Below are 13,119 nucleotides of genomic sequence, written 5' to 3' on the forward strand. Positions count from 1 at the left end.
TTATTCTGCAAAATTAAAGGATGGCGTATCAAGTTAACTAACCAAATAAGAACAGAATATAGGACAAAAGCTTATTCAAATCTAATTTTGTATTCAAAGTTTAAAATATTAATATTTTAATAATTGATTTATTTATTATAAAAACTATCATTAATATTTAAAATGTAAGCCTAAAATTTTGGATTTAAATACCATATGAAAAAAGCTCTGCAGGGCTTGTATGCTTTACAAGTTCATTAAGCAATAAAACAAAAAAACGCGTTTCTCCACATACGTTGTATACACGCGCTATATAAGATCCCGCGTATATCTAACTACCAAATTTAAAAGATTTGTTTCCTTCTTCGTTTTTGTTATTTTGAGATTTGGTTGTTCTTCTTCTCGCGCGTCTTCCCTCCTTCTTCTCCATCGTTCTTTTCCTCTCATTTTCTCACTGGTATGTTCTTCGTTTACGTTACTTTCCTCTCTCTGTGCAACTCGAGTTTCATTTTCTATTTTAATTTGTTGTTTTCTGAAATCAAAGTTTGAACTCGTTTTGAAGATAATGGATCATTCAACCTCGGATTGTCAGCTGAATCTAGGCGAGGTGGATTATGAATTTGAATCTAATGAAGTTCCTGAGGTTTGATTTACATAGGATTAGTATGAATTTTCTTACAGTAATTTGTATAGCATTGTGTAGTTGAAAAATTGCTGAACATTGATTGTGAAACTAACACGTTAACATGAATCTGTCGATTCAATGTATTAGTTGTGATTAATTATCTGGGATTTATAGCAGACTCTCGGGTGTAGATCAGGTTTTTTGGGTGTATTTTTGCTAGAAGTGTGGGTGTATTTACACTTTACTAGTTTTTTGTTATTTTAATTGAGTTATTGTTGTTCAGGTGTATTATATCAGACATGATTCGGTGTGTTTTTAGTTTTTGACATGGTGTATTCTGCAGCCTGTGTATTTACAGTTTATGGCTTTTTATTGTCATTTTAGTTGAGTTGTTGCGGTTCGGGTGTATCGTATTAAACATGATTGGGTGTATGTGAATCATATCTATGGGTGTATTTATAGTTTTTGACATGGTGTATTCTGCAGCCTCTCTCTGTTGTTGATGACCAGTTTATTCCGAAGGTTGGAATGACCTTTACCACCCTTGAAGATGCTGGAAAATTTTACAGGAACTACGCCAAGGTTGCAGGTTTTTCTACAAGAGTTCGGAGCACAAATAGGAAGGGAAACGAGATTAAGAATCAATTGATTACATGTAGCAGAGAGGGAAAATAGAAATCTAAAATATCTCCAACCGAGAAGACGAATCTGACAGCCGGTTTAAACTGTCCTGCAAGAATTTATATACACACATTGAAGGATGTCGGTGCTTGGATCATTTCAAAGGTTGTGCTGGATCATTCACACCCCTGCTATCCAAGTAAAGCAGAGATGCTCAAACAGCACAGGAAACTAAGCATGTCCATTCGTCGTACAATAGAGAATAACAAAGAGGCCGGTACCAGACCAAGCAAAACCTACCAATCATTTGTTGCAGCTACCGGGGGTCACCGCGAGTTAAATTTTATCGAAAAGGACGTGAGGAATTACATTACCAAGGAAGTGCAGAATATTTCTGAACAAGAAGATGCAAAGGAATTCGGAAAATATTTGTTAAGAATGAAAGAGAAGAATCAGAATTTCTTTTTTGAGCTTGAACTCGAGGAGAATCAATCGATTAAGCTGGCTTTTTGGACCGATGCAAGAAGCAAAGCTGCCTTTGAGTATTTCGGAGACGTCATTTCATTTGACACCACCTACAATACAAACAGGTAACAAACTGCCCCTGTTTATGATGCTAAATTAATGTATTTTTATGAATCCGTAGCAGAGGTGTATATTGGCTGTTTTTTGGGTGTATACGAAGCATGTGTTGGGGTGTACCTAATGATTTTGCATTCTGCACTATGGTAATTTGTTTTCAGGTATAATTTGGTTTGTGGTTCTTTTGTCGGGGTGAATCACCACGGTCAGTCAACACTTCTCGGATGCTCTTTGATGAAAAACGAAGAAATTGAATCATTCAAATGGTTATTTCAATGTTGGCTTCGTTGCATGGGAGGAAACGCTCCGAAAGGGTTTCTCACCGATCAATGCACATCAATGAAAAGGGCTTTAGAGGCCTGTATGCCAACAACAATTCACCGTTGGTGTATTTGGCACATCATGAAGAAGATTCCAAGCAAATTAAACGGGTACAAGGGACATGCAGATATTGAACGAGAAATGAGCCAAGTTGTTTTTAACTCTCATAGCAAAGACTCATTCGATAGGAATTGGAACGATTTTCTGCTGAATTTTGGTCTTGTGGACAACAAGTGGCTTTCAGGTAATGTCTTTTTAAAATCTGTAGCAGAGGTGTAAATTGCATGTTTTTTCGGGTGTATTTATAGTCTGTGTTTGGATGTATTATGCAGATCTGTATGAAGACCGTCATATATGGGTTCCTATCTATCTGGATCACCACTTCTGGGCAGGGATGAGAAGCACACAAAGGAGCGAGAGCATGCATTCATTTTTTAACAAGTTTATCACTCGGAACAGCTCGCTTATTCAGTTCGTCAAACAATACGATAATTGCCTCGGAAGCAGGGAGCAAGCAAAGAGAGAATCAGATGCTGCAGATTTTCATACGGTCATACCGTGTGCAACCAAATCCTCCATTGAAGCTCAGTTTCAAGATGTGTACACTCATCAAAAGTTTAGGGAAGTCCAAGCGCAATTCAGAGGAAAGGCGAATTACATCACCAGATTAACGAATTCCGCTCTAGGCTATTCAGTATACGAAGTCGGAGAACAAGTTTCCAGCTCAATATTCAACAAGTTTGTGGTTACTTACGACTCAGTTGCAGCCGAGATAAAATGCCAATGTTTATTATTCGAGTCGAGAGGGATACTGTGTCATCACGCACTAAGCGTGTTAATCTTTGAACAAGTAAGCCAAGTGTCACCTAGATATATACTGGAACGATGGAGTAAGAAGGTAAAGAGGCGACACACACACATCAAGAGCAGCCACGACGAGCCACTGATGGAGCCAAGAAGCAAGAGGTTTGACCAACTGGTTTTTCGTTCGCAAAATATTTGCGAATTTGCATCCGAATCGGAGGAGATAATGTTCTTTAAATTTGTGGTGATTGAGTTTATTTTTCTCGTTAATAGTTTAGCTAATATGTGACTGTTATATTCAGATAAACCTGTTTGATGCTGCATCAGTGGTGCATTCAAATAACAGGCAATATCAAGGACATGTTATGAATTATCAGTTTACGGTACCAGCAGCAGTGGATAACTCTTTGGGTGTATAGTCTTACAGAATATGGGTGTAAAAGCACTGTTTCGCTTGAGTGTATTTTTGTGAATTCACATTTTACATTTTAAGTGTTTAGGGTTCAGGGTTTTAGTCTCAAAGCATCATGGGGATAGATTTAAGGGTGTATATTCAACTTTATTTGGGTGTAAAAAATGGCAGGTTATGGGTGTATATTTGATTTGATGTTTTCCTTCATATTATAGTACCTATAGTGTATATTTGATTTGATGTTTTTCTTCATATTTTGGTACCTGTAATTCATACATTTTGAATACAGCACAGACAGTTTAACAGCACATAGAGTTTGGGTGTATATTTTAAGAAATCTTGGGTGTATATTAAACCCCCCGTTGGGTGTAAATTTTATAATCTGCCTTGATGTTTTCCTTCATATTTAACCACCTATAATACAACTTTTGAATACAACACAGACAGTTTAACAGCACATATAGTTTAACTATGGAAAAAAATTTCATTGAATAGAAGTTGTTTATAAATGGCAATTTTTTACAGCATTTGTTCATTTTACAAACTAGCTAGTAGTTGGATTACTCATTTTCTATATCAGTAGAATTTATCTGACAAAACGGACTCAATAATACGGAGGATGACTTCGACAGTCTTATTGCATTACTCGCTCTAATTGCTTCATCTCTCTCTTTACTCATTTCATTGAATAGTATCCGCGAAGCATACTCCGCTCTATAGTGGTCCACCTCATCCTACAATTAAAAAGTATATTCTGTTTAAACAGCAATATTAATTCATTAAAGTAATACAGAGTTATATAGTTCTAAAGACAGTTACCTGTTTCCAATTATCCCATTCATACTTCCCCTTTTTAATGTTTTCTGGCTCAATTAACTCAAGCCACTTCATAACGTAGATAGCGCAGTCATATCTGAAAATGAAGAAAATAAATTACAAATCTCATTTAGGAAAGTTTAATGTTCAGAGTCACAAATTTATACGTTGATTTTTGGCCTGATATTTTGACGTATGATGCTTTAATGTCCTTCTCCTTCTCGCCTTTCTTCAGAGGTTCCCCGCCAACATATGCTCTCATTCTTAAAATTACATATCCCTTAAATACCAAAACAAATCAATAATACACCCAACTTGATCCACAAGATACACCCAAATGGTTCCACAAAATACACCCAAAGGACAACACAGAGCCAACTTACAGTGAATTTATTAAGCTGCTTTCTCTCCTTGCTTGGAGCTTTCTTGTGTAGCGGGTCAAGTATATGAAATCTCCGCTTTCTTGTATCAATCACCCATAACCACCAATGGTCCGCGTAGCAAACAGGTGCAAAAATCTAAAGGATTGTCATATTTCAACAGTGTGTTATTTTATTTGGCATATAAGTAAAGAACGGTACTAACAAATTTTACAAATGAAAACTTACATATGGATGCGAAGTTATTTTTTTTGCATCTATGAAGGGAATAAAACTTGGGTAGTCTTCCACCCTGAATTCTTTATTGGTTCTAGGTGATATGAATTCCCCGTTTGGGTGCTTCGAAACGGCCATGTTCTGCAACAATTGTTAAACAACAAATGAAATACTGAAAATACACCCAAGTGAATACTATAAATACACTCAAATGACTACACAACTTACACCCAATTGAACTTAAAAAATACACCCAAGTGAATACAGAAAATACACCCAAAATTCGTAGAAGTAACACTTACCACAATATCGGGGGGGAGACAGTATATTTGTTCTTGAAACCTTTTATCATTTGTCTGGTTGAGGATGAGGCACATGGCAGATACAATCTAGAAATATATGCCAAAATGAATTTATATTAATAAACATTGCAGTAAACTTTGGTGTAAAAACATTAATGTTATTCTTATATTACCTCAGCTTCTATAAAAGTTGCTGGCTGGAGTGATGCAATGTGCATTTTTGTCAAAATGTATTTATCTTGGGCCATCAAAGTGCACATGTTTTCATACTCGTTAGTTCCGCCATCTGCGTATGTCTTCACTCGCGTCCCCCAAATATAGCACTTCTGTTTCATATCATCCGTATTCTTATTTATCCCCGCAGGAGTTTCAAACCTCTCAGAACTTTCTCCCCCAGTCTCCCTTTGAATTTGTAGACTTTTACTTTCTTCTTTTGCTGCATTTCTTTCTATTTTTTGTACCAAATCGTCTAATTGTTCTAGCAAATTTACAGTTTCTGGAGATTTTGCCTTTTCTGTCTCCTGCGTTGACGCTCCTTCCTGGCTTGAATCAGTCAAGCCAAGGCTGAATGATGGCACTGCATCTGTTTTAGGAACATAGGATGCTGTCTGTGCCATCATCATTAGGGCAACAACGTCTTCTGCGCCTGGATGACTGCGTCATCATGTATAACGTATTATAAGAGTAAGAATATACAGATCATAAGCAAAGATTGATTTTAGTCTGATGAACTTACATTTTAGATGGAGTTGGGGGAAGCGTGGGTGTGGTTTCTTGAAGTTGTTAGGGGGTTCAGGAGTGCTGCACAGTTACACAAAATAAATCATGGCGTAAAAAAACTACTCAGGAACAATATACACCCAAACTGTTAGCAAATATACACCCGAACTGTAACCCAATATACACCCAAACTCTAAACAAATATTCACCCAATACTATTTCTTACGTTTCTATAGTTCCTTCAATCTGTAGCAGAGGGGTTGGTTCAAAATCTGACTCAGGTGTTTCTTGAAGTTCCGGCACAGTGGTTGTTTGGGACGCCGGCACAAAAACTTGAATTGGGACTCTAAACAAGAAGAAAAATGAAAGGTTAACAATGCCTTTCAAAATAATAAGGTAATAAGGTTGAAATATTCTTGAAAAACTCACATTACAAGCACATCCGACGGTGTCTGTTCCCACACAACCATCATATTCGAATCAGCCGGCTCACTGGCTGACTGTTGAACCGGACTCAACCTAAAATACACCCAAAGAAAGTCAAAAAATACACCCGAACAATTCAAAAAGAAGACAGGCTTTATTTTTTGAGAACTTACATACTTGCAGTTTTTGCTTTTTTTTCCTGCCTTTTTTTTCTTGAATAAAATCATAAAGGGCTTTTTTTTCTAAAAAAATATATATACAGAATTAGAAGTAGAAGGTAATAGAAGAACAAAAGTAACAATTATTTGAAAGAGAAATTACATGCTCTCTGATGGCTGGTTTACACTACTCTGTTCTATGCGTCCTTGAGTGGAAGGATCATCACTTCCCAAGTTCACAGCCGGTATTCTAAACAGATTTCATGTTATTCAGACAAAATAAGAGACAAGTATTAAATACACCCAAATGAATGCACAAGATACAACGAACTGAATGGATAATATACACCCAAGACAACAAACGAAATATCCCAACTTAATAAACAACATACACCCAACTTGATCCACAAAATACACCCAAACCATGATAACAAGATTTTATTAAATAAAGCTTCTTACGTTTCAGAGGAGGCATAGCGACCTTCTGTCGATCGCAGGTCAGCTTCGTTTTCCCTGCGAAGCAAGAAACAATTATTAGGAAAGAAAACACACCAAAATCTGAAATAGACAGCCCAGCAAGACATACCCCTCTGCAGCAGATTTATCAATGTTTTCCCTTAGCAATTCATTTAGTTCTTCACTTGATATTTCATATCTCTCACTACATTCATAAAAGAAGATGTTAACAAAAATAATTACGATGATAGACGATAATATAGCTTACGAGGTACTGTACCCATCAAAGTATTGATCTTCTTCAGGAGGTGAATCCTCCACAACAACTTTTTTCTTTTTTGGTTGTGTTCTGGGTGGAAAAAAAAAGAGTACCAATCAGAAATAAAAAATTAATTTTATCACAGAATATTATCCAAAGAAGTGCTTTACTTTTTTGGTGTTGTTTTTGTCTTTTTCTTTTTCTTTTCCTTCTCCACTGGTGATGATTCTTCACTCCTATAAGTTAATAATAGATACTTCAGTTAATACACGAAATCTTTATAATGAAACCAAAAGAAAGGAGTAATAATTTCAGGACATTACTCATCACTTGATTCAGATTCAGATTTTGAATCAGAATCTGACTCCTCTTGACTCTTCTTTCTTTTTTTGGAATCCATTCTGGAAGGCAAAAAATCATTATTTAGAACATACTAAAAATACACCCAAATGAATGCACAAGATACACCCAACTGAATATACAATATACACCCAACGCAGCAAACGAAACACACCCAGCTTAATAAACTACATACACCCAACGTGATCAACAAAATACACCCAACTCGAAAAAGAAATTACACCCAAGTATGATACTTACTTTTTTCCCTTTTTGCTGGGGTGTTTTCTTCCTGAATCCTCTGAGTCTTCTTGAGTCTCAGACTCAGAGGTAGAACTGTCACTGTCAGTAGTTGTTTCTGTCTCTGAAGACAATGTTGAACTCGCCTTCCTTTTTTTGTTTTTTTGATTTCTTGTTTTTTTTCTTTTTTTTTCATTTTTTTTCATTTTTTCTCTTATCTCCGCCATCTTCACAATTCTTTTTCATTTTTTCTCTTGTCTCTGCCATCTTCACAATCCCCTGAAACATGAGATATTTTAGTTAGCAGCATTCGGGTAAATAAAATACACCCAACTTATTATGTTTACTTACCAAAATTTCCTCTCTTTCTGCAGTCATTCTTTCCACCAACTGCTCCTTACTCCAGTTGGCAATCCATGGTTTTGGTGGTCTTTCAGCCCTCTTCTTCCCTTTGTTTTTTGAAAGATGAAAGTAAATTATCATCAGGGCAAAGAGGCAGCCATCAATTGCCTTCTTCTTTTTCTCCTTGTAGTCTGTGATGCCCTTGACGATGAAGGTCAAAACATGCCCCCCAGTTTCGCTCCGTGATGCTGTCCATCTGAAAAATTGGGGCCAAGTGGATAGGCGAGATTTTGTTTATCGTCGTTGGCAAAAGGAACGCCATCTGAATATAGAGGATGAAAATCCTCTTGAACATCAGGCGTTCCTCTTCGTTGCCAACGCCGATTTCCATCATCTCATCGGTAAGACTTTTGAGGGTCTTACCCTGGAATCTTCTAAAAATTATTTTGTCATCCTCAGAAAGTTTCTTATAGTCAACTTTCTCAGGAAATAGATCTCCTACAGAAAGGAAAACAACAAAGTATCAAAGTCAGTTCAAATACACCCAAGCATCAACTTAAATACACCCAAGCATCAATTTAATATACATCTATAATTTTGAGCTAGTTACCTGTTGCATTGATGCCAAGCGCATGACCTATCTTTCTTGGTGTTATTTTGAAAGAACCATATCCTGTTTCCAGTCTGTTCTCCCCAAGTTTGAAGTTGTTTGCTAGCTCCCTTAACAGTTGGTGATGCACCCTTAGTGGTGGGATGTGCATCAACCCACCGAATCCGAAATCCCTCACAATCGCCTTCTTCTCCTCACTCATGTTTCTGAATTTATCACTTAGGAGATGTGTGGCACACTTAAGGTCTTTTGTTTGGTTTCTTGCTGCCATTTTCTCTAAAACGAAAAATACACCCAAAGATATCAGTAAGATACACCCATATATATGAGTCAGATACACCCATTAATAATAGTAAGATACACCCATTGATAACAGTAAGATACACCCATTAATAACAGTAAGATACACCCATTGATAACAGTGAGATACACCCATAGATATGATTAAGATACATCCATATATATCAGTTAGATATCACTCAAACATGCTTCAATATCAAGCAACATTACAAGGTCAAGCAGTATACACCCCAATATACGGAATATACCCCCAAAAATCAGTTACCAGAAGATCTAGAACAACAAGAATAACAAGAGAACTTAGAACAACAACGTAGAAGAACAGTGTAACAAAGAAGCAAGAATAACAGTAAACCCTAGAACAACGACGTAGAGGAAAAGTAAAACCTAGTTCGTAATCTGGAAAATATACAGGAATCTTAATGAACTTACCTTGAGTATTGTTGCTTTGTTTTCTCTTCAGATTCTTTATGGAGAGTTTGATGGTGTGTTGATGGAGGTTTCGAAGGTTAGCGACGACTTGTATATTTTGAACTTCGATTTTCGCTCGAAAATGGAAGGGTTGTTTTGTTTTCGAATCGCTTTGAGAAGTGGAAGAAGTGGAAGAGTCTGTCATTTACTCGTAGCGTGCGTAACCGTTTGAGTGGCGAGCGCGTGAATGTGACGCTCCATTCAATCCGTCTTCATGCGCGTGAGTTGTATTTGGGCTGGGCCAACTTGTAAATTTGTAAGCTTGTATGTGTAGCAGGCCCGATACCATATTTATTAGGCTGTGCAAGTGGGTGAAATGGAACATCATAAATTCATAATGTCTCACTAAAAGACAATCGTCAGCATATCTTACCATTAATGTTTTCATTCATTATTGTGTATTGGCACAAGAGAAATTATATGTTTGTAACTTCGTATCATATTTGTTTATGGTGTAATTAGGTATCTATTATAATTTATTCTTTAAGTAGTTATTATTTATCGTAATAATTATTTTTAGATATTATATTTTAAATTTTTTTTATAAATTTAAAATTTAAAATTATATTTTTTTAATTAGAATATTTATATTTAAATTTAAATAAAACAAAACAAAAATAACAAACTAAAATTAAACTCTAACCAAATTAAAATTAAAATAGTACTATTAAAATCATTTTTTCGATTTTAAGATCGGTATATATGATTTTTTATTCTAATTAGCAAAAATAATTAACACAATTATTTTTAAATGAGTTTTAGATGGATTCAAAAATTATTTAGTATATGATTTTGTAATTTTAAAAGTGTTTATTAATGTATACAACAAATAACATGGTTTAACATTAGCCTAATAATAGTAGGACGACTGCTTTGTTTTATGACAAATAACGTTGTCTTTTTCTTTGAGTATACGAAAATTTCTATTTTATTAGTTTTATATGTGTGGTTCAAAAAATTTGTTTAACAACTTCGTTCTTGGATTTAAATATAAAAAAAAGTGCTATATATATTGAACTGCTCTCAAAACTAAAGTAGTAAAAGAGAATCAATTTTTTTTTATTATTATTTGTGTTAAAATAAAAATATTTTTTGTTAAGAAAATATAAACACAAATTTGATAAAGTTCAGATGTGTACTAAAAATATTTTATATGTTATCTTATTATTTTAAATGTGTTAAAAAATTATTTATACAAAAAAATATAAATATAGTTTTAAACAAATTTTAGACGTGTACCAAAAATATTTTATGTGTTGTCTTATTATTTTAGATATGTTATAAATATATATAAAATAATAAAAAAATACAAACAAAATAATTACACGAGACATATCATCAATATTTTGAAATGTTAATATAATGTTAAATATCAACTTCTACTAATACCTACTATGGTATACATTCTTCATGAAACTAAGAAATAAAAAAAATTGAAGTTGCTTATTTTGTGAATAAGAAATGCCAAATTTCTGTGAATAATAAAAAAAAATTAAAACAGTAAATAAAAAAACTAAAATTGTAAATGAATAATTATCAGTCATACATAGAAATAAAATAATATAAATAGAGTAATTTGAATGATTAATTTTTTGAAAAACGTAAAATATAAAAAGATAGTTATTTAACTGTGTTAATCATTTGTATTTTTAAAATTTAAATTAAATAAAAGTGTTCATGGTTCCTAAAATTTAAGAAATATGATTAAATAAAAATAAAAAATAATATAATAAAGTAATTAAATTTAAAGGCCGATTAAAAGATAAATTTTAAAAGACAAATAGTATTATTGATTTGTTTATAATGATTAAATAAAAACGCTCTACAAATTAAATAGGTTTGTTTTTTTGCGTTAATATTAAGAAGACAAAAAAATCACAAAATAATAATTAATAAATATTAAATAATACAAATTTTAATTATTTTTGTCTAATTTTTTTTGTTATTAAATATTTTTAATTTTTCTCGTGTATAAATATACTCCATCAATTATGAATATATTTTTCTAGTACTCAAACACCAAAACAATCCCTCCCATCAAGAACAAGAAGATGGAGGTTAATGGTAACGTAGTTATGGAGAAGAAAACAATAGCTAGTAGAGCACATTGTTTGGTACTAGCATACCCAGCACAAGGTCACATAAATCCTATGATTCAATTCTCAAAGCTTTTGGTACACGAAGGCGTGAAAGTGACATTATGCACAACCCGCTCCTTCCATGTCCCTTGAATCCATCTCTGATGGATTTGACAACGGTGGGATTCAAGTAGCTGAATCCGTCAAGGCCTATTTGGACAAGTTCTCGCAAGTGGGCCCACAAACCCTTAGGTAGCGTTTGGTTACTGAGACATAGACACTGAGACATAGACACAGTGGTACACGGTGACACATGTCTGCTGTTTGGTTTGGTGAGACACAGATTTTCGAAGGACACGGGAAGACACGGATGGACACGGAGACACTAAATTTGTGTACCTCCAATTTGGTGAGACACTGAGACACAACTTGTGAGACACTAATTTTTTACTCTTTTACCCTTTATTTAAATTTTGATTAATTTTTAATAAATTATGAACTTTAATTTTTTTTATAAAAAATTATATATTTAATATTTGAATGATAATTTAAGATGGTATTAGAAGAAATAAAAAATTATTAGAAGAAATAAAAATTTAATGGTGATGGCATGCATTGTTTGGGATAATAGGTGTATTGTAATAGTGGTAAAACTTGTGGTTGAATGAAGGGTAATTCAGTCTTTTTTAAATATATGTGTCTTGTTTCTTATTTTTGCCAAACACAATACATAGACACAAATATTTTATGTCCATGTCTTTAATGTCTGTGTCTCTGTGTCTATGTCTCATCAAATACATCAACCAAACGGAGTATTATTGAACTTCTTCAGAATCTTGCTCAAATAGGGTACCCTGTAGATTGCATAATCTATGATGCACTCATGACTTGGGTTCTTGATGTTGCAAAAAAAGTTGGCATAATTGGAGCTTCTTATCTTACTCAAAATATGAGTGTGAATAGTATATACTATCATTTTCAATTGGGTAAGATTAAGGTTCCTATTAGTGATGAGGATGAGATTTTGCTTCCTTCTATGCCCAAACATCAAAAGTGGGACTTGCCTTCTTTCTTCTTCAATGATCCCACTATGCTTAAATTTCTTGTGGATCAATTCTCCAACATTGACAAAGCTGATTGGGTCTTGTACAATTCAATCTATGAGCTGGACAAAGAGGTACTTACCAAATTTATTTATTCAAGCATCTTATTCAATGATATCTTTCTAATGGACAAAATTAATCCCTTTTTGTCAAAAGAATTTTTATGGACATATTAAGACATGCACGTACACATTTTAGGAAAAATTTCAAGTGTACCGGAAATATTGGTGTTTCAGTTGTTTTAACCGTTAATTTCAATTAATATATTATATATATTTTTTATAATTTAAATCAACGGTTAAAACAACTGAAATACTGGTGTTCCCGGTACACTTGAAACTCTTCTCACATTTTAACCATGTATAAGTAAAGTTATAAATATAAGAGGAAAGTGACAATTAGATTTTCGAAGATTTTGATTTGGGACTAGGGGTGGCAACACTACCCGAACCCGTGGGTACCCACCCGGCCCCTACCCGTTCGGGGCGTGTAATTACCCGCACCCACACCGGGGCGGGTTCTTGGGCGGGACGAGGCGGGGTCAGGTTTAGGTTAAACT

Source organism: Arachis duranensis, chromosome 4 (assembly GCF_000817695.3).
Source record: "Arachis duranensis cultivar V14167 chromosome 4, aradu.V14167.gnm2.J7QH, whole genome shotgun sequence".
NCBI lineage: Eukaryota > Viridiplantae > Streptophyta > Magnoliopsida > Fabales > Fabaceae > Arachis > Arachis duranensis.